Raw genomic sequence first — 13,202 nt, 5'->3', positions numbered from 1 at the left:
ATATATATATATTCCATTCATTCAGCAAGCCATTTCCCCTTCTGCATAGACAATGACCAGGCAAAACAGAAACTTCTGGCTATACAGAAACCTTTGTATTTGGTACAATTCCCTGTGAAAGGCACTATTCCTTCATGAATCTCATCTTTTTTCTCCTTTGCAGACACGAACGAGATGTCTTCACCATCACATGTTCCCTCTGACCCACAGGTTCAGCTCCCAGACCTATATTTTTACTAAATCAAGTTCTTCTTTGCTGTCCTTCTTTGCTCTGGGACAAGAAACACTCTCTCTGCTGTTGAAAAGAAGACAACGTTGCCACAAAGGTCCACTGGCCAAATATCCATGGTACTTTTTAAGAGACAACCCCATGTGCACTGAGAGAAGCAAGCTAATTTAAGGAAGGGTTTTCTTTGGCCATGAGTATGCTTTGTGTATTGCAATGTTTGTCAATTCCTTCCCTAACACCTTTTAGACTGATCACAGAGTTTCTCTGAAGGACAGAGTTATTGTCATTTCTTGTAATCTCAATGATAATAAATACCTACATGTTTCCCATCAGAGGCTGGGCTAAAGGACAAATACCTAAAGGACAAGTATGTTTTGTTTAGCTGCTGAGCAGCTGGAAAAGATGTCCAGCTAGTCAAACACCGGTTAAGTGATCGCCAACCATATGGTGAAGACTTTTGTCAGGCCAACGGCCAGGCTGAGCCAAGCAGAAGTCATGTGAGTTGACTGATGGTATTAGGAAGGGAAGTAGACTACAGAAATGAATTGGGGGGCACTATGGGGAGGTAAGGGATAGGTCTGTTGGACATACAGGAGAGAGCTGGGAACACAGGCATAGAGAGGACACAGGACTACAGTAGGGTCTAGTGGTGGCTTGAGTATTGTTATGGTGAGTATTATGAGGAATATGGTGGGACTCCATGATATTGCAGTAGAAGGTGTTGGATATAAAGCTGGGGAAAAATTTCATTACTTCTATGGTTCATAAGACAACTTTATCTTTTTACAGTTCTATGCTACAGAGGTGGGAGGTTGCTGAGGAATCTCAAATGTTCCTGCACCCTAAGGCCTCTGGAGAGAGAAGGGCCAGTGTCCTGGGTGTGAGACAGCAATGAGCCTGGAGCCAGAGCAGTGGGGAAAGGCACCTTGGCTCCAGTGGTGGCTCCAGTTAAGCAGGCTTTTGTCAGCGTTACTGGAAAGGGAGAGGTGGTTCACCTGAATTCCCATCTTCTAACAGAGACTTCCTTGTTTGCTTATAGCCTTGTGAAATGGGGAAACTCTGCCCTGTAACAACATTAAGGAAGGACGCAGTTTGTTTTCTGGGTAGAGCAGAAAGAATCTGGCACAATTTAGTTGCTTGTCAGGGGAATGCTGACAAATGCCATCCCCACCCCTCCCAAGAGCATCCCCCTCTCATCCACCACCTGGTAGAATTTTTGCACTGTCACGTTCTTGTGGTGGTTGGTTAAACTTCCTCCAAGTGTCTTTGCCTACAAATACCTTAGGGGCGGGTATCAAGAGGATGGGGCCAGACTCTTCTCAGTGGTGCCCAGCGACAGGACAAGGGGCAATGGGCACAAACTGAAACATGAGGAGTTCCATCTGAATGTGAGGAAAAACTTCTTTACTTTGAGGGTGACAGAGCACTGGAACAGGCTGCCCAGGGAGGGTGTGGAGTCTCCTTCTCTGGAGATATTCAAAACCTGCCTGGATGCAACCCTGTGCAACGTGCTCTAGGGGAACCTGCTTTGGCAGGGGGTTGGACTAGATGATCTCCAGAGGTCCCTTCCAACCCCAACCATTCTGTGATTCTGCTTTGTGCCAGATCCATGACATTCATCAGTCCAGTAGTTGCTTTTTACTCAAGATAGATGGGCCACAAGGAACTGAATTCTCTTGCAGATCGGAACTACCAGCAGATATCCCAAATGCTGGATAACACGTTACCCTGAACCTTCAAGTGCTTTCTGTTGGCATGGAAGTCTCCAGCACAGCTTCTGGTTGACTTGCAATAGCATATTTCCAAGGACTGACAAATTCCCAGGAAAACCAATGGAAAGGCGCCTGCTGAGGGACCTAGAACTTGGCTTACAGCTGCCTGTGTGGATGCTTAACCCACAGGGGAAGGAGAGACCCAGTGCCAGGGAGCAGAAGAAGCTGGCTGCTCTGCATGGCAGGAGTTGGGACCTGGCAGAGTAGTGCTCTCACTAATGGGCACAGTCCTGTGGCACCTGAACAAGGAAAGCAGAGCAGGTCTGGTGACAGTGACTGGGTTCAGCCACAGTCCCATCCCTAAATGAGCCCATAGCGAAGATGCAGGTCCAAGGTGAAGCTGGGAGGTCACATCAGCAAGTCAGTGTTGGGATTAGCAAGGTACAATGCTGGGCACACACAGACTTACAACACGGCTCAGCCAAAGACTGAGGGCAAAACTTAAATGGGGCTCCTGAACCAAGGCGGGGTCCCTAATGAGACCACTCCCAGCTTGTTCTCCCGCTGTCTTCCCAGCAGTCTGATCCCTGGTTACACAGCTGCACCCTTGCAGACCTGACCTTGGGTAGAGGTAAGTAAACCTCAAACAGAGGAGGAAAATGTTTGCAAAGCTTATCTGTGCTCTCAGGACCATGGCACTTGCCCTTAGACATCTGAATCCACAAGGAATGATTACTGTGAGTATTTCAGTGCGTAGAGATGCAGTTATATTTCAAAACTCAAAGATGCCAAGACCCAGTGTGAAGAAAGAGGCAACATCTCGCTTCTGAGCATCTGCTCCTACCACAATACTTTGCCCTTCATTCAGTGTCCAGGCTTGCCATTATGCATGAGGAGGGCTGGTTGCCTTGGAGCTCAGATCCATCTGAAGCAAGAATGAAATGCTGTAGAACAGGGTGGTATTTGAGTACCAAATCTCTCATGCCTTGCTAGATATGGGATCCTTCTCTCAGCAGCCTGTCTTAGAGACTTTCCCCCTGCTCGGGGGCCTTGGTTGCGCTAATGGCTTCAGTTTGCCGTGCTTTCTGTTTTGAAAAAGAAAGAAAAAAAAAAAAGGAGAGAGACTAATACAGACAAATCTGAACAGCCAAAAAAAATATTTCTTAACAAGGAATACAGTCACCTCGGTGTTAGAGGCCAAAGGGGTAGATGGCAAAGGTGTCAAATGCCAGACACAACCTTGATTTGCAACTCAGTACCCCAGATCTGAGACCAAAGATGGGTTTTTGGCTGGCCCCTGAGCTCTCTCATTTGCCAACACCAAAAATGCCTCCGTGGTGTGGTATGCAGTTGTACTGGTCTGATCCCTTAGGCTAAGCTTGTCATTTTTGCCACCCATGCAGAGCTGATGTAAGTGTTGCTGAGCAACTGCAAGCTGAACCTGAGATAAGCATGGTGACAGGGCCTCGTTCACATCTCTTAGATCTGCGAAGATTGCATTGTATTGGTATTTCTGAAGTAAACCAGGTGTGAGTGTGAAGTGCTGTGTCTAACAACAGTTTTGCTGGAAAGTCCCTGTGCTTTTCAAAGTAGACAACTCCCCAGCCAAAACTAAGTGCCTGTAGGGATGTAAGTAATTAATGGCCACTTCAGGTGCCAAGTTCTGTCTCCATTATCAATACCCATCTTAAATACTCTGAAAGTCCCAATCAGCCATTGCCTAAGCCCATAGATACCTCTGCCTGCTCAGTACTTATTTAGGTAGACCTGTGTTCAGCTTTGCAGGTTTCTGAGAGTCTTGAGGAGCTCAGCCTGGACCAGGTCCAGACATCATCCATGTAGGGAGGCATTTATGAGGATTACAGGCTGTCCCTGGCCAAGCAAAAGATCTTGGGCTGCGTGTGCATTTTATGATTTCTTCCAGACTTGTTTTCTCCCAATCACATTTCAGATCTCACCACTAGAAATGACTGGAAAGCCTGTGGGATTGTGGCCCAGTACAGACATCTGACCTGTAGAACAGATCTGGAGAGAAAACTCTTGCTGCACATCCCAAAACCCCTCCAAAAGAGAAAGGGGAACATGGGACAGGGCAATACTGAACTATCAAGCCAATGCGTCCTGAAAATGCCATTTATGGATTAAAAAGGTCTGTTTGTTTATTAACCAGCACACCTGGCCCTTTTATTAGGGCAGCACAAAGGTGGTTCTTTCTTAATGGTTAGCACAAAAATTGAGAAGAAATATCAACAGTGGACTGTGTACATGAAAATAAACCCTGATCTTAGGTTAGGGTGTGCATTCAGCAAACTCACCTGATGTTGGGCATGGGTTTGACCTTCTCACTGGTCCCAGCTGAACAGAAAGGTCAGCAAATATTCAGTTTTGTGCCAACATAATTTCATTGGCACCAGTGTAAATCCTCCGTTTGCAAGGGTGGATGGAGAGGAGGACCAGACCTGTGGACTGGCAGGTGGAGCCCCTCCTCTGGGACTCTTCATTCTCAAGTCCCAGATCACTGAACATGCTGATCCTTACCAAAGGACAGATGCATCACAGGCTCTCCCCCAGTCCAATTTTTTGGAGTGTCCAATCTGTCCGAGGGGCTGGGGGATGGAGGCTGAAGATAGCTGAGATTAGAGGTGGTTGAAAGCTGGACTTTCCCTCCAGCTGAAATTCATTGCATACTGTAAAACATATATCCTGCCTTGGAACCTTAAATGACAGTCTCTAATTGGGTCTCTAATAGAAGGAAATACAGGAAAAAAATATTTTGAAATAAACAAAATACTTCATTTAATTACCTGGTAAATGATACTGGGATTGAAACAAGGGCTTATCCATGGGTGTTGGTGGGTTGTCTCGTCTTTGCTGGCTCTCAGCCAAATCAGGGAACGCTCAAGTTTTACAGAAGTTGAGCACTGGGAGAAAATTGCCCTGGACCGTGGTGTTGAGAGCCTTCCACCAAGCCCAGAAGTAGTTCTTGTTGCTTGTTGAGTATCTCAGGTGTCCAAGATGTGGATCCCAGGTTTCTAAAAGGCCTTGGCTCCCTAGCAGGAGTCTGAGACACCCTAGGACTCTCACCATGGGAGAGTTCTGCTGGGCAGTTTCCCTGGAGGCATCGCTGATGGTGGCTAGGGCTCACAGGCAGTGAGAAAGCAGGCTGGCTTCTAGCACACATAACCCTGTCAGTGTTTCATCCATAGTTTTGTGGAGTCAGACACATTTCCACAGGACCTCATTTGTGACAAAACAGCATTTCTCAGTTAAAAATAAAAGTCCTTGAAGACAACCCACAGGCTTTCAGCATTGGCTTTTCTCCTTGTTCCCATCTGCACACAAGGCTGATCCAGAGCAAACCTTCCACCTTTGCCTGGGTCACTTGTACATTTCCTGCAATTATTGTTTGCCTGCTATCCTTCCTGTTACGAAAGGGAAGCTGGTAAGATAAATTTCTTGGGACTAGTCTGCACTTGAAAGCACTGGTCCTATCCTAACCCCAGCAAGGAATGCGGAGGTACATGTGCTGTCACCCGACACACCTCGGAGGGGTCTCCCAGGGGGTGAGACCGTGCTGCTGGCAGCAGGTGAAAGAGACACGGCACCTGGGGACTTTATTGGATTGACATGGCACGTCCCCTGTTTTCTCTCCTTTCCCCAGATCCCTTGCACAGTAGCTGGCTCTGCACACTGCTGGCTCATCCAAATCCACCATCCTTATGGTCCTAGCACCATGAGGCAGGGGACAATATGACATGGTGCTCCTGAAACACATGGCGGAGGCTGCTGGTGTGTAGGCATGACCTTGGGAGCTGCGTGGGCAAGTGCCTCAAGCACAGCCTTCATTAAATGCATCCCTCTGGCCCCGCTGATTGCATGGGGCTTGTACTCCTGGGGTAGATGGGCAGGCTGTGGTCTCTGTGGGACCTCTGTCCACTGATACTGTCTGTTGCAGGATGAGTCCCAAAGGAAAAGCATCATCCCCCCTCCCACCAGCCAGCACAGACGAGAGCCACTCGCTGCTGGCAGGTTTTAGTCCTGCCAAGGACTTCACGCCTCTACCAGCCCATGCTTACCCATTTATTCACGTCCAGCTGCAAGGGGCCATGGGACAACACCGATCTGTGTACACACGGCCACAATGTCCATTCCCATGGCCAGAAATCAAGGTCAGATGGAACAGGCGCCAGTCCCAACTGCTTTCTGGGCAGAGCAGCTTTTGCTTTCTCCTTCTGTTTCAAAGCTTTGAAGTTGGTCAGATGCTCCCTGTGGAGCACAGCCCAGCTTTCACATTGGTTCTGCTCAAAAACACACATTGATCTAGCTCAAAACACTGGCAAATCTGACCAGCCTGAGCTGTGTGCTCATGGGGCTGTCAGTTGCAGGTTGTCCGGTTCAGACTACAAAGGATGCTCGTAGGATGTCTCTAAGAGGCCTCAGATGAGCAAACTCTGTTTGCCTTATCTTGAGTAAACAGGTGATACTTTCTGATAAGCAGACATGATAGAAGCAGGAAGGAAAACCTGAGGTATGGTTGTCCACCAGCTTTGCTCAGCCGAGCGAGAAAATAAATCTTGCCTTTTCATGCAGTTGCGAGAGCCAGGGAAGCCTTTCATCCAGCCTGCTCATTTTAAAGGGAAATGGTTCCAAGAATGTAATATTTACTTAGTATTAAATGCAGTCTTTGCCAAGCATTGAAAAAGACAGGTTCAGCTTTTGCTGTAGTTGGCTAGCGATGGCCTGTCTGTCCACTTCTATGTTAGAATTACTACAGAAATCCTGAGGGGTTTGTACCAGACTCAAAATTTGCCCAGGCAACTCCAGCCAGCTTTTGGGGGAGCTAAGACATGGAGCACTAAGCTACCAGCAATATTCAAAGTCTCAAACTGGAAGAGGGTAGATTTAGATTAGGTATTAGGAAGAAATTCTTTCCTGTGAGGGTGGTGAGACACTGGCACAGGTTGCCCAGAGAAGCTGTGGCTGCCCCCTCCCTGGCAGTGTTCAAGGCCAGGTTGGATGGGGCTTGGAGCAACCTGGTCTAGTGGAAGGTGTCCCTACCCGTGGCAGGGGGGTTGGAACTAGATGATCTTTAAGGTCCCTTCCAACCCAAACCATTCTATGATTCTATGATTCTATGACACAGCTCTTCTGAACAGCACAATCAGCGCTTGGTGCTTCCTGGACCCCGACCCAATTTGAAGAATAACTTTTAGCTGGTGAAAAGCTCCAGCAGGACTTCGTGGTGTGCTCCAGTCGAGCTGTCCTAGCAGCTCGTCCCTGCTGTAAGCGAGCACGGCTGCTCTCGCTGCCTGCCTCCTCCCCTTCCCTGACTGCCGGCAGATGCCTTGCTGGGGTAGCTGAGCAGCAAACAGAGCTGGCAGGAAACCTCATGGATGTTTGCTGGGCTGGTTTGTGGCCAGCGTAGTGGGATAAAGCAAAGCGGCAGACGGAGGAACTGGTTGAGGACTGGAGATGCCACAGGGCAGGGGGCAAGGTGGGGACATGGCTAAGTGTGTGAGGGAAGAGAGATCTGATCAGCTCCGCTTAAGCCCTCATGTGTCATCCACAGGAGAGGAAAAAAAACTCAAGTGAACTCACCCATAGGAATTTCCCTGTTTGAGCAGTTTCAGCAGAAAATTTATATCCTCCTCAGTTAAATATTTTATTTAGAGAGGAATTTTACCCAGTCCTACCAAGAAGTCCTTGTTTTGTGCAGACAAACAAGAGGTTCGCATGGACACTTCTCATGTGACCTCAGGCACAACACCAACGACTTTCTGCAGATGTGAAGGACAAATGCTTTTAAATCAGTTTAAATTTTAAACTGATTTCAGTTCACTGCTCCCTTTTGGAGCTGTGCAATTCCATTTTGCTCCCTGAACAAATGAAAAAAACGCTCCGTGCTGCCAATCCAAGGGACTGCTTTGCACTGCAAATGAACTTTCCTTCAAGAAGGACCCTCTAACTCTAAGTGTGAAGTATTAAGGGAATTAATGAACATCTTGTTCGCACTAGTCTTTGAGTGGTGCTTGCTCCCTGCCACCTACAACTGCTCCATTTGCGCCGTGCTTTTTGCAGCAATCAAGTATCAGCTCCGGCTGTGCGTCCATCCTCCTCTGTGGACATAGCTCCTGGGGAGCTGCGGGCAGCTCAGCACATCTTTTCTTCTCCCAACGTGAGCAGGAACTGGGACTTGCCTGGTGCTGCAAGTCCATGAGCACCTTCAAGTACAGAGGGACCCCAGGGACAGCCAAGGTCCCCGTGGGAGTCACGGGAGCTGGCCTGTGTTTATGCAGCAGCACAGCTGCTCATGGGCCCTTGTGTTTAGGGAGCAAGGTTCTCATTAATTTTATTAGTGCAGCAGCTCTTCGCACGCAAGAGCTAAATTTCCCTGTGCTCTCACAGGGAGGGGGAGTTCTCCCACGCTTTAGGGTAGCCCGCAGTGAATAGGATTTAAGAGATACCCCCCTCAGGTGGGCTCAGATGTGGGGGATTGCTAAAAACCCATTGTCTTGAGACCCCCAGACAGAAACCTGGGAGGAGGAAACCAAACCGGGCACTGCTCCTCCGGTGCGTTGGCAAAGGATGAATCAGTTGATTCAACAAACAGTGGTTTTGCAAAGGAAGAAAAGAAAACGATAACAGGAAGATAATGAGTTACACAGGATACCTAATCGCTTCTGCAAAGCTTGATCATAACTGGTTACCGTCCTTATCTCAGTGTCCCCAGGGAGGCAACTGCGAGATCAAAAGCTCTTGAAGTGAGAAGGTGCATTTCTAGTGCAATGAACTGTGCAGGTCTCCGAGGACTCACAATGTCAAGGCGTGTGGTGGCTGGAGGGCATGAGCAAGCTGCACGGGAGGGAAGGACAGACCCAGCACAGCCAAAATCCACAGGGTCTCCTTCTAGAGAGGGCTGTGTAGAGAAGGCAACCCCTGCGAGCAGTTACCCCTCATCTCTCCATCAGTGAGGGGCAATTCTGCCTCCTCTGCTGCCCACCCTAACTCCCCAGCTGGCAGCTGGAGGTGGGCTTGGTCCAGCATGTTTGTTCCAGTCTGCTTAAAACAATCCTTGGTATTTATGGCTGATTCAGAGCCAAAAATATGTCCAACACCCAGTCAGCTGGCTTTTCTCTGAGCCACACAAATCAAATCAGCCCTTAATTGAATTCCCCTCTGTTGAGGCAAACTGGAGCTTGAGCACTGGGATTTCCTTTGATTGTTCCCACCGGTGAAGCTTTCATCCAGTTTCGCTCTTGCGTCTGGCACTTCTTAATGACTTCATATAGAGCTGTATGCAAATCGGCTTAATGAACTGGGGATGCTCTCAGCTGGGCGAGGGGAAGGCAGAGCATCAAGCCATTAGCATGGTGCATTGAGGCTCCGGCAACAGTGTCAAAGGTAGCAGCCAGTCACCTCGTGCCAACAGCTACTGTAGATGTGAGACTCGGTGGATTAGACTGCTCTTTCCACGGCCCCACCGTGCTTAGTCACTGTTTGCAATAAAATCTAAATTGTCTTATGAATAAACTTCAGCGCAAGGAGCCCCATAAGTCCTGGGAAGCTTCTGGTCTGCAGGGAGCTCTCTGCTCCATGTAGGTGCCACATTCCTCCGTCAGTGGATGGTGGGGAGCAGGTAGATGCCACCAGCAGCCCCCCACACCCATAGGGATGTGAAGCCCTGAGGTAATCCTGGGCAGCTGGGCCAGGGATACATCTGCACTGGTCAGAGTCCTTCAAAGGCACCTCCCTAGCTCTCACTTCTTCCCTGTCAAAATGGCTAGCACAGGTTTGCTGCAGGCCTGGAGATGGTGGCCAGGTTCAACCAAGAGTCCAAGTCCTTGGGCAAGTTGAGGTGATGAGGCAGGTCTAAGGTCAAGTGGCAAAGACAGCCTGCAGGTCAGGGTCAGGTTCAGGGTCAGGATCTGGGTCAGGATCAGGCCTGGTGAGGGCAACCAGGCTTAGACACAGCCTGATGGTCACCAGACAAGTCCATATGGGTGAGGCAGGTCCAAAGGGATGGGAAATAGCCGTCAGCTGTGCCATCTCCAGTCTGGCCCCAAGTCCTGGTAGCCAAACCACTAAAGGACATGCACTGAGGGTGCTACCAGTACATAATTTCCAGGCAGGGGAGACGTACTCACAACATCATCACACCATCACCACAACCAGACTGCGGGCACCCCTCAGCCATCTTCCTCCCAAGCCTATGGGTTGTTTTGGTTGAGAGCTCAGGCTCGGAGGAAGCCTTTCACATCAACGAGCCTTCATTCACCACATACGGCTCTCCCTAAGTAGCCACAAGTCCTACAGAAACCTTGTGCCCTTCCTCCCTCCTCTAAGAGGTGACAAGAAGGGGCAGCATTTTCCTTTCTGTGGTGACAAAGGACCATTTCTGGCTGTTTCGACCTCTCCGGCTGCTCCCCGTCTTGGGGACAGCCTGCCACCTTGTGTTGAAAGCTGAGGATTATCAGGGTGGTTTTACTGCTTTGCATTTAGGACTCCTAAAGCCCAGAAGAAATGAGGACAACCTCGAGCAGCTCAGCTCAGTGAGGGAGTCAGGAGTGCAACAGAAAGCACGTCAGTGTCCCGAGTCCCGGCTTTGGTGGCACAGTTGCTTTTGGGTAGGTCATTGTCTGATGTTTCTTTCCCCAAGCAAGGGTGAGTATCTCCTGAGTCCCCAGCAGCCCTTTTGGACTGTCCCTTCTACAGTGGAGGATTTTTGTCCATTCAGGTTGTGGTATCAACCGCAATTGGATGTGACCTTTCTTGCCCTTGAGCCTGGCCCATAATTTGCAGCACCCATGCCAAAAAGCCCATGGAAGCTCCATATTTTCGCTGAAGGCCCCAAGAATCATTGAGGTGCTCATGGGCATTGGAGACATAGATATGGGCTCCAGGTGCAACATGTGGGACATCAACAGCCACTGAGTGGCAGTTGGAGACCAGACCAGATGCTCAGGGCACCTCGTATAGCCCTAAATACCTGTGTGAGCCAAGGACTCCCGAACCTTACACACCTCAGGGGCTTCATCTCAAACCAGACCCTGCTCAGCTTTGGCTTGGCTCCTTTTACTTCCTCCACTCTTAACAAGCATGAAGTGTTCATTAGAAAGGATAGATGTTTAGAGGGTGTAAGATTCTTTCCAGATTATTTTTTCTTTTTTTTCTAAATACTCCTAAGAGTGTGACAAATTCTTCTCATAAATCCTATTAGTGGTTAATGAACCCAGAGGGAGACATGCCATTGTCTCGCTGAGCTCTGCTGTAGCTTTCTACAGAGGTTCTCTTTTATTTCTTCTGTCTTTCATAGTTTTTTTCATATTTTTCTTTTCTTCACCATCAGCCTTTCTACCCTCCTTATGCCGTTTTCCTCCTGTCCCTGTTCTTGCTGCAAGCAGTGTTATGTACCACACATGCCTCATTCATGGGACAGGCAGCACACATGTGATGTCCAGACGCTATGCAGGATGGCAGGTATAGGCAAAACATTCACAAAAAAAGCCCATTTGCCCAGCTGTATTGACTTTACAGCTCCAGCCAAGGGGTGATGGCATCTTGGTTAGCTGTGACACCCCAGCAGAGGTGAAGGCAGCTGCCTTGACTTAGCTTTCACAGAGGACACGTAAGGTCTGAGCTGGAAAGTGGTGATGGTTCAGAGCCAGCTTAGAAATGGGGAAAAACATTGTTTCGTCCCCTAGTGTTGGATTTCACTTCTTACACAGACATGCTTCCTCTTATCCTTGTGCAGGTGAAGAGCTACCCAGCTGAGAAAGGCCAGGTTTTGAGTTACTAACTCACAAGCAATGGTTGACTTCAGAGACAGATACCTATATGCTTACCCAGCAGGTGATGACTCAACCAGACACAACGCAATGCTCAGCACGAGCGTGGCAAAAGTAGGTTTTTGGGACTAAGTGGAAGTATTAGTGGCTTCCTGAAAAGTGTTGGACATCATGTGGTATGTCTGTGTCCATGGTGTAACCCGTTGGGGTCACGATGAGATGGTGCAATTCTGCCTCGTGAGCGACCACAGGCTGAGCAAGGCAAAGTTGTGCTGTTTTTTCTAAAATGACCTTCCCTTTCTTCCTCCTGCATCTGGGCCAGCTGAGAGTTAGTCTGCAGGATTAGCTCTCCATGTACACTGAGATGAACCAAAGGAGAGCTCAACTGTGATGATTTTTCCTTATTAACAGCGGGCTGCAGATGCAGTCTGGCAATGTGGCACCCATTGAATTCTGCCCGGGTATTGAAGAGCCTCTTGGCAGCTCGGCTGGAGAATGACTTATGGGTTTGTTTACTTGCTAGGGCTCCGACTCATGTTCAGCATAGGCCAAGCTGAGTCAATTTTTCGCATTTTGTGTGTGCACATCAGGCATGAGGAAACAGGCAAAAGCTGCAGAGACTCAGCCATGTGTGTGCACTCCTCGGTTTCCTTGTTCCTGCATACCAGTGCTGGCCCAGGAGGAAGGTACAGCTACGGCAGACCCTACTGTCAGTTCAAGCCTTGGCTGCTGGCCTGCTTATCCAAGTGCAAAATGATGTGTGAGAACATTAAATCATCTTCTAAAGAAGGTCTGAAATCCTTGCCTTTCCAGTAAACAAGCAGACAACTGTTTACTGGCACACTGTGAAACCCAGCCAAGAAATTGTACAGAGTGCTAGCAACATTGAACAATGACCCCACGTGTCCTCATAGCAGCAGGTCCTTTAGTAAGATGAGGAACAGGTACAGGGAAACTTTTAAATTACTTCAACATGCATAAAAAATTGGGTTATGCCTGGTCATGGCTTTGTGATCTTTCAGTGGAATTGCTGTTTGGTGCTGACTTGCTCTTGCATCTTTATTGCTTATTTAAAATGTGCCCCTGCTTGGACTGGAGTTTTTTAACAGTGGCACTTCGGGCTTCCACATCTATTGCCTCCGAAAACATCACATTAAAACTTGCTCAGCTGTGCAAATCTCAGCCCTGCAGACAGAATGCAAAACATCGCTGGCGCCTTCCTGTGTTCCCTACAAAGCACCGACAAAGCCAGCCCCAAATCTACGGGAATGATCACAGCCCGGTGACTGCACCCCCCTCGCCGCACGCTGTGAAAGTGCCCTTCTGGTTCTGCTTTGACTTAATAACTCCAGTGCACATCAGATGTACTCCATCACCGAAATGCATTTACCTCCACTCCTCCGCCAGAACTCATTTACCTCTATTGCAGAGCGCAGTATTAAATTATTAAGCAATTTACTGCCTACAGGAGTCAGG

The sequence above is a fragment of the Nyctibius grandis genome, chromosome 1 (genome assembly GCF_013368605.1).
Source record: "Nyctibius grandis isolate bNycGra1 chromosome 1, bNycGra1.pri, whole genome shotgun sequence".
Lineage (NCBI taxonomy): Eukaryota > Metazoa > Chordata > Aves > Nyctibiiformes > Nyctibiidae > Nyctibius > Nyctibius grandis.
This window is presented reverse-complemented; position numbering follows the sequence as displayed.